The sequence below is a fragment of the Elephantulus edwardii genome, unplaced genomic scaffold (genome assembly GCF_000299155.1).
Source record: "Elephantulus edwardii isolate Elephantulus edwardi_28Jun2011 unplaced genomic scaffold, EleEdw1.0 scaffold00449, whole genome shotgun sequence".
NCBI classification, from domain to species: domain Eukaryota; kingdom Metazoa; phylum Chordata; class Mammalia; order Macroscelidea; family Macroscelididae; genus Elephantulus; species Elephantulus edwardii.
The window spans coordinates 131,350-137,907 of NW_006400199.1; the positions used below are offsets into that span (position 1 = coordinate 131,350).

Here is a 6,558-nt window from a genome sequence, read left to right on the forward strand (position 1 = left end):
AATAAAATTTAATAATAAAAAAGAAAAAGAAAGAAAAATACCATGGCTTTGGGTCTAACACACATTAGTCTTTAAAACAAAATCCTATCTCTTTAACACTTTAAAGAAGGCTTTGGCAGCACATTTTCCCATTACAGTGTTTGATTTCTTGACACAACCCTGCTTGCTGAAACTGAGAAGGACCTGAAGCACTTGCTGCATAAGGTCAAGTACTTCAGCCTTCAATATGGATTTAAGCTCAATATCAAGACGACAAAGATTCTCACCACTGTGCTAATTGGCAGCATAATGATAGACAGTGAAGAGATTGAGATTGTTAGCAGCTTCAGTTTGCTTGGCTCCACAGTTAACACCCTTGGTACAAGCAGCCAGGAAATTAAAAGATGTATTGCATTGGGAAAGCATGCTGTCAGAGACCTCTACAAATTACTGAAGAGCAGCAGTGTCAGACTGGAGACCTAAAGTACACTTGAAACAGGTCATGGACTTTTCAGAGAGTTGAACAGTGACTAGGGATGATAAGAGAATTGATGCTTTTGAGCTGTGGTGTTAGAGAGTATTGAATATACCATGGACTGCTAAGAGAACAAACAGATTTGTCCTGGAGAGGATTAAACCAGGCTGCTCCTTCGAGGCAAGGATTCTGAAGCTTCGTCTGACATACTTTAGACTTATTGCAAGGAGGGACCAGTCCTTGGAGAGCGTCGTCATGCTTGAGAGGGTGGAGGGACAGCACAGGAGAGGAAGACCCTTGAGATGGATTGATACAGTTACTGTAATAGGGGATAGGTGTGTCGGAGACAGTGAGATTGGCACAGGATAGAGCAGGGTTTTGTTAGGGCTGTTGTACATAAGGTCGCTATCAGGTGCAGGCGACTCAACAGCACATAAGAACAACAGCAGCAACAACCTTATGAGTGTTGATTGTGAATTCAAAGTAAAATGAAATCCTTAACTGTTATTTACCATTATGTTTATTTATTTGAGGATTTTTGCTTATGTAATAATCCATACTGGAGGCCTTTGAACTTCATCAAGTGCTTTCATAGTGTCTTTGTTTCAGCCACCGAGGAAACGAATAGGGCAGTTCTACTCTGGCCTTTAGCTTCACTGTTTGGCATACCTCTTTGACCAAAAAACCACCCTTTTTGTTACGTTATTTTTTTTATTGTGATTTTAATGAAACTTGACAGAAAAGTTGGATTTTCATTAATTTGTAACTGGACATTTTCCTTCCTTTCCCCCCCCCATTTCACTTTTATTTTTGTTAAAGATTAATAATTAATTGTTGCACAGTTTCCTCCCTCTTCTTACCTTCCCCATCCTCTAGTCCACTTTGCAATGCACTTCTTATTTTAGACTGTTGTCATACATATAATGCCTAATCATATATTCCTTTTCACCAGTTTTTTCCTTCATCTGTTCCAAAGCAGTGCTCATTATCTATCCACCCTTTTTATAGTTTTCCCCAACCCCCATGTCCTGCCTGGTAACAGTGGTTTAATGCAGTATTTGTTGTTTTGTGACTGAGATATTTCACTCAGCATAATGCCCTTCAGGGTCACCAGTGTTGTGTAACATTTTACGAGGTCATGTGTGAATATACCATAGTGTTTTTGTCCATTTATTTGTTGATGGGCACTTTAGTTGTTTCCATCTCTTTGCGATTGTAAACACTGCGCAGTAAATGGGTGTGCATACATCTGTTTTGGGGGGTGGCTCTCGTTTCTTTATGGTTTTCTAATTGTGTTACTATATCATCTGCATATAGAGCTAGTTTTACCTCCTCTTTGCCAGTTTGGATACCTCTTAACTTTTGTCTTTTGTCTTTTACTCTCACTGAGACTTCCAATACAATATTGAATAAGAGAGTTGATAATGGGCTTCCTTGCCTAGTTCTTTTCTCAAGGTGAGTGCCTTTAATCTCTTACCATTGAGAACTGTATTGGCACTTGGTTTTGTGTATATACTTTTCACTGTGCTGAGGAAATTCTCTTTTATTCCAGTTTTGTTGGGTGAAAATCAGCTGTTTTTAAATGGTAAAATTGACCTCTTTAAATTTTACCTCCTTACATCTGGAGTAGAAAAGATTTAGCAGCAGAAAGTCTAGACACTGGGAACTTTGCCAATCTCCATTTCTATCAACACGTATTAATAGAGCATCTGTTATGCTTTCACAGGTATGCCTAGTGCTAGAGTATCCCTTGGTTGAGAAATACTCTTATTGCCTTAAAAAAAAGAAAAAGACAAAGAAATACTTAGATGTGTTTTTACTTGCAGAAAAGTTCTAGGAGATTGACAAGACAACATTAAGAGAGTCTATTTCCCATATGTTTTGGAGGTCTGAGCTGAGACCTAGTGCAGTATATTTATTAGTATGTGGAAAGATTTTTCCATGGCTGTTGATTGTGGATATAAGTAAAATTATGTCCTTGACAATTCTAGTCAATTGTCTATCATCATGTTGCTTACTGGTTTAGTTGTGAAGATTATTGTTTTCATTTTATTTTTAGCCATCTTTTTTATATCCATTTAAACAGTTCTATCCCTCATCTGTTTCAGTGCAGTATACATTATTTATCCCCTCTTTCTCAGTCTTTCCTCAATCCTGATGTCATTCCTGTTTTACAACAGTGGCCCTGTATGATATTTGTCCTTTTGTGACTGAGGTATTTCATTCAGCATAATGTCCTCCAGGGTCACTCATTTTGTATAATATTTCATGAGTTCCTTGTTTTTCAGTGCAGCATAGTATATTTCTTTGTGTGAATATACCAGAGCTTCTCTATCCATTCTTTTGTTGATAGGCACTTGGGTTGTTTCCAGCTCTTTGCTATTGTGAAGAAAGCTGAGATAAACATGGGTGTGCATATATCTGCTTGGGTGGCGGTTATGGTTTCTTTAGAGTATATTCCCAGTAGTGCAATTGCTGGGTCAAATGGTATTTCTGTTTGCAACTTTTTGAGAAGGCACCCTGTTGCCTTCCGTAGTGGTTGCACCATTTTACACTCCCACCAACAGTGAATAAGGGCTCCAGTTTCTCCACAACCTCGCCAGCAGTTTTTGCTTGCTGCTCTGTTAAATTTTGCAATGCTTACTGGGGTGAGATGATATCTCATAGTTGTTTTGATTTTCATCTCTCTTAGAGCTAGGGATTTTGAACATTTCTTCATGTGCTTGTTGGCCATCTGAATGGCTTCTTTGGTGAAGTGTCTTCATATCCTGTGCCCACTTTTCAATTGGATTGTTCACCTTGTGGTGCTCAAGTATTTTATAAATTCTAGATATAAGTCCCTTATCTGACATGTCATTACCAAATACATTACCCAGTCTGTGGCTTCCTTTTTTACCTTGTTGGGGAAGTTTTTGGATGTGCATAGGGATTTGATTCTTAGAAGGTCCCATTCATCTATTTTTTTCTTCTTCTGGTTGTAGAGGAACACACTTCTTAAAGCCTACTTGTGCTTGTGAATGTTGATGGCGTATTCTCTGGCCACCACTTCTTCGATGGCAGAATGGCCCCTTCTCACCTTTCTTTGCAGGGACCATTGGGCTAGTACCAGACTGGAAAGACCAGCTATTTCTTGCCATAAGAATTTTCACTTTACATTTATAAGCATTTTCCAAAAGCAAAATGATATATTAAGACAAATACTCGTGAAAGTCATAAAGATTGTGAAATAGAGGAATATAATAACTCAAAGTTTAGTACATTGTATTTTTCCTTTGATAAGTTGGAACTGACTTATAGCTGACATTAAGGTTTTCAGAAGCTGTAAATTGCTCTGGAGGAGATTGCCCATTTTTCTTCCACTGAAAAACTAGTAGATTAAAATTGTCAGAGAGGCTGCACTGTTAGGTTTTAGTGCAACCCCTTAGTCTATGCCACCAGAGCGCCACGCTTTAAATATCTGAGTCTGAGAATATAGCCTATCATGAGAGGCACTTGGGAATTGAGGTTACAGGGAGTAATCAGAATTTTGTCTTGCCTTTTTGTATTCATTTTGGACATGTATTCTTTAAGCAGAATGACAGTAAGGCATGTCCTCCTTGTAGTTGAATTCACGTAAGTATGAAGACAATTACGAAAACAGTTTTCTCCCTCTTTTCAGAATGCTTTTACCTTCAGTCAGTACCCTCTTGGGTTTTCTTTTACAGTTCTGTTTTTAAGAATATACTCTGCTCTTGAGTCACCTCCACACAGCTGGCGAGTCTTGTGCAGCCTGGTCTTAGACCGTGCCCTCACTTCTTTGGTACTTGGAACCCTTTTCATCAGGATGCCTGAGGAAGTGCACCGTGGAGAGGAGGAGGTGGTGACCTTTGCCTTTCAGGCAGAGATTGCCTAACTTATGTCTCTTATCAATACCTTCTATTCCAACAAGAAAATTTTCCTTAGAGAGCTGATCTCTAAATCCTTCTGATGTATTGGACAGGATTTGCTATGAGAGCCTGACAGACCCTTCCAAGTTTGGACAGTGGGAAAGAGCTGAAAATTGACATCATCCCTAACCCCCAGGAATGTACTTAGACTCTTGTGGACACAGGCATTGGCATGACCAAGGCTGAGCTCATAAATAACTTGGGAACAATTGCCAAGTCTGGTACCAAGCCTTTATGGTGGCTCTGCAGGCTAGTGCAGACATCTCCATGATTGGTCAGTTTGGTGTTGGCTTTTATTCTGCCTATCTGGTGGCAGAGAAAGTAGTAGTGATCACAAAACACAATGATAATGAGCCGTAAGCCTGGGAGTCTTCAGCTGAGGTTTCCTTCACAGTTCGTGCTGACCATGGTGAGCCCATTGGTCGAGGTAGTGACGTCATTTTGCACCTTAAAGAAGACCAGAAGAGAGATGAGTCAAAGAAGTAGTGAGGAAGCACTCACAGTTCATAGGCTACCCCATCACCCTCTATCTGGAGAAAGAATGAGAGAAGGAAATCAGTGATGATGAGGCAGAAGAAGAGAAAGGTGAGAAAGAGGGAGATAAGGATGATGAAGAGAAGCCCAAGATAGAAGATGTGGGTTCAGATGAAGAGGATGACACTGGTAAAGACAAGAAAAAGAACACAAAACAAAAAAAAAAATTAAGGAGAAGCACATTGATTGGGAAGAATTGAACAAGACTAAGCCCATTTGGACCAGAAATCCTGATGACATCTCACAGGAGGAATATGGAGAGTTCTAAAAGAGTCTCACTAATAACTGGGAAGACCACTTGGCAGTCAAGCTCTTCTCAGTAGAGGGCCAGCTGCAATTCAGGGCATTGCTCTTTATCTCTCGACAGGCTCCCTTTGATCTCTTTGAGAACAAGAAAAAGAAGAAAAACTTTAAACTTTAAGTTCGCTGCGTATTCATCATGGACGGTTGGGATGAGTTGATACCAGAGTATCTGAACTTCATCCGTGGTGTGGTTGACTCAGAGGATCTGTCCCTCAGCATTTCTCATGAAATGCTGCAACAGAGCAAAATCTTGATGGTCATCTGCCAAAACATTGTCAAGAAGTGCCTTGAGCTCTTCTCTGAGTTGGCAGAAGACAAGGAGAATTACAAGAAATTCTATGAGGCATTCTCTAAAAACCTGAAGTTTGGGATACATGAAGGTTCTACTAACCGGCGTCGCCTTTCTGAGCTACTTTGCTATCACATTTCCCAGTCTGGAAATGAGATGGCCTCTCTCTCAGAATATGTGTCCCGCATGAAGGAGACCCAGAAGTCCATTTATTACATCACTGGTGAGAGCAAAGAGCAGGTGGCCAACTCTGCTTTTGTGGAACGAGTGCGCAAGTGGAGCTTTGAGGTTATGTATGTGACTGAACCTATCAACGAGTACTGTGTGCTACAGCTCAAGGAGTTTGGTGGGAAAAGCCTGGTTTCTGTCACAAAGGAGGGCTTAGAACTACCTGAGGATGAAGAGGATAAAAAGAAAATGGAGCAGAGCAAGGCCAAGTTTGAGAATCTCTCTAAGCTCATGAAGGAAATTTTGGATAAGAAGGTCGAGAAAATGACAATTTCCAATAGTCTTGTATCTTCACCCTGCTGCATCGTGACTAACACATACGTCTGGACAGCCAGTATAGAGCGGATCATGAAAGCACAGGCACTTCGGGACAACTTGACAATGGGCTACATGATGGCTAAAAAGCACCTGGAGATTAACCCTGATCATCCAATTGTGGAAACATGGAGACAGAAGGCTGAGGCAGACAAGAATGACAAAGCTGTTAAGGACCTGGTGGTGCTGCTGTTTGAAGCCGCACTGCTCTCTTCTGGTTTCTCCCTTGAGGATCCCCAGATTCACTCCAGCTGCATCTACTGCATGATCAAGATAAGCTTAGGCATTGTTGAAGATGAGGTGACTGCAGAGGAACCCAATGCTGCTGTTCCTGATGAGATCCCCCCACTTGAGGGTGATGAGGATGCATCTCGCATGGAAGAAGTCGATTAAAAGTTCCTACTCTTAACACCCCCTTCCTCCTGTATAGTATCCCTGTGGCTCCCACAGCAGCCTTGAGTTGCCCTCTCCCATCTGGCTCCATCTGCTGATAGCTAGTATTTTTCCTT

The 6,558-nt window shown here is 40.9% G+C and overlaps 1 protein-coding gene and 1 pseudogene across 1 annotated transcript in view; both read left to right on the forward strand.

The window, feature by feature from the left end:
* RNF111 (ring finger protein 111) overlaps positions 1-6,558 on the forward strand; it is an 89,045-nt gene that overhangs the window by 17,269 nt on the left and 65,218 nt on the right. The gene's annotated exons all lie outside the window — the stretch shown is intronic.
* LOC102858079 lies at positions 4,278-6,442 on the forward strand (annotated as a pseudogene).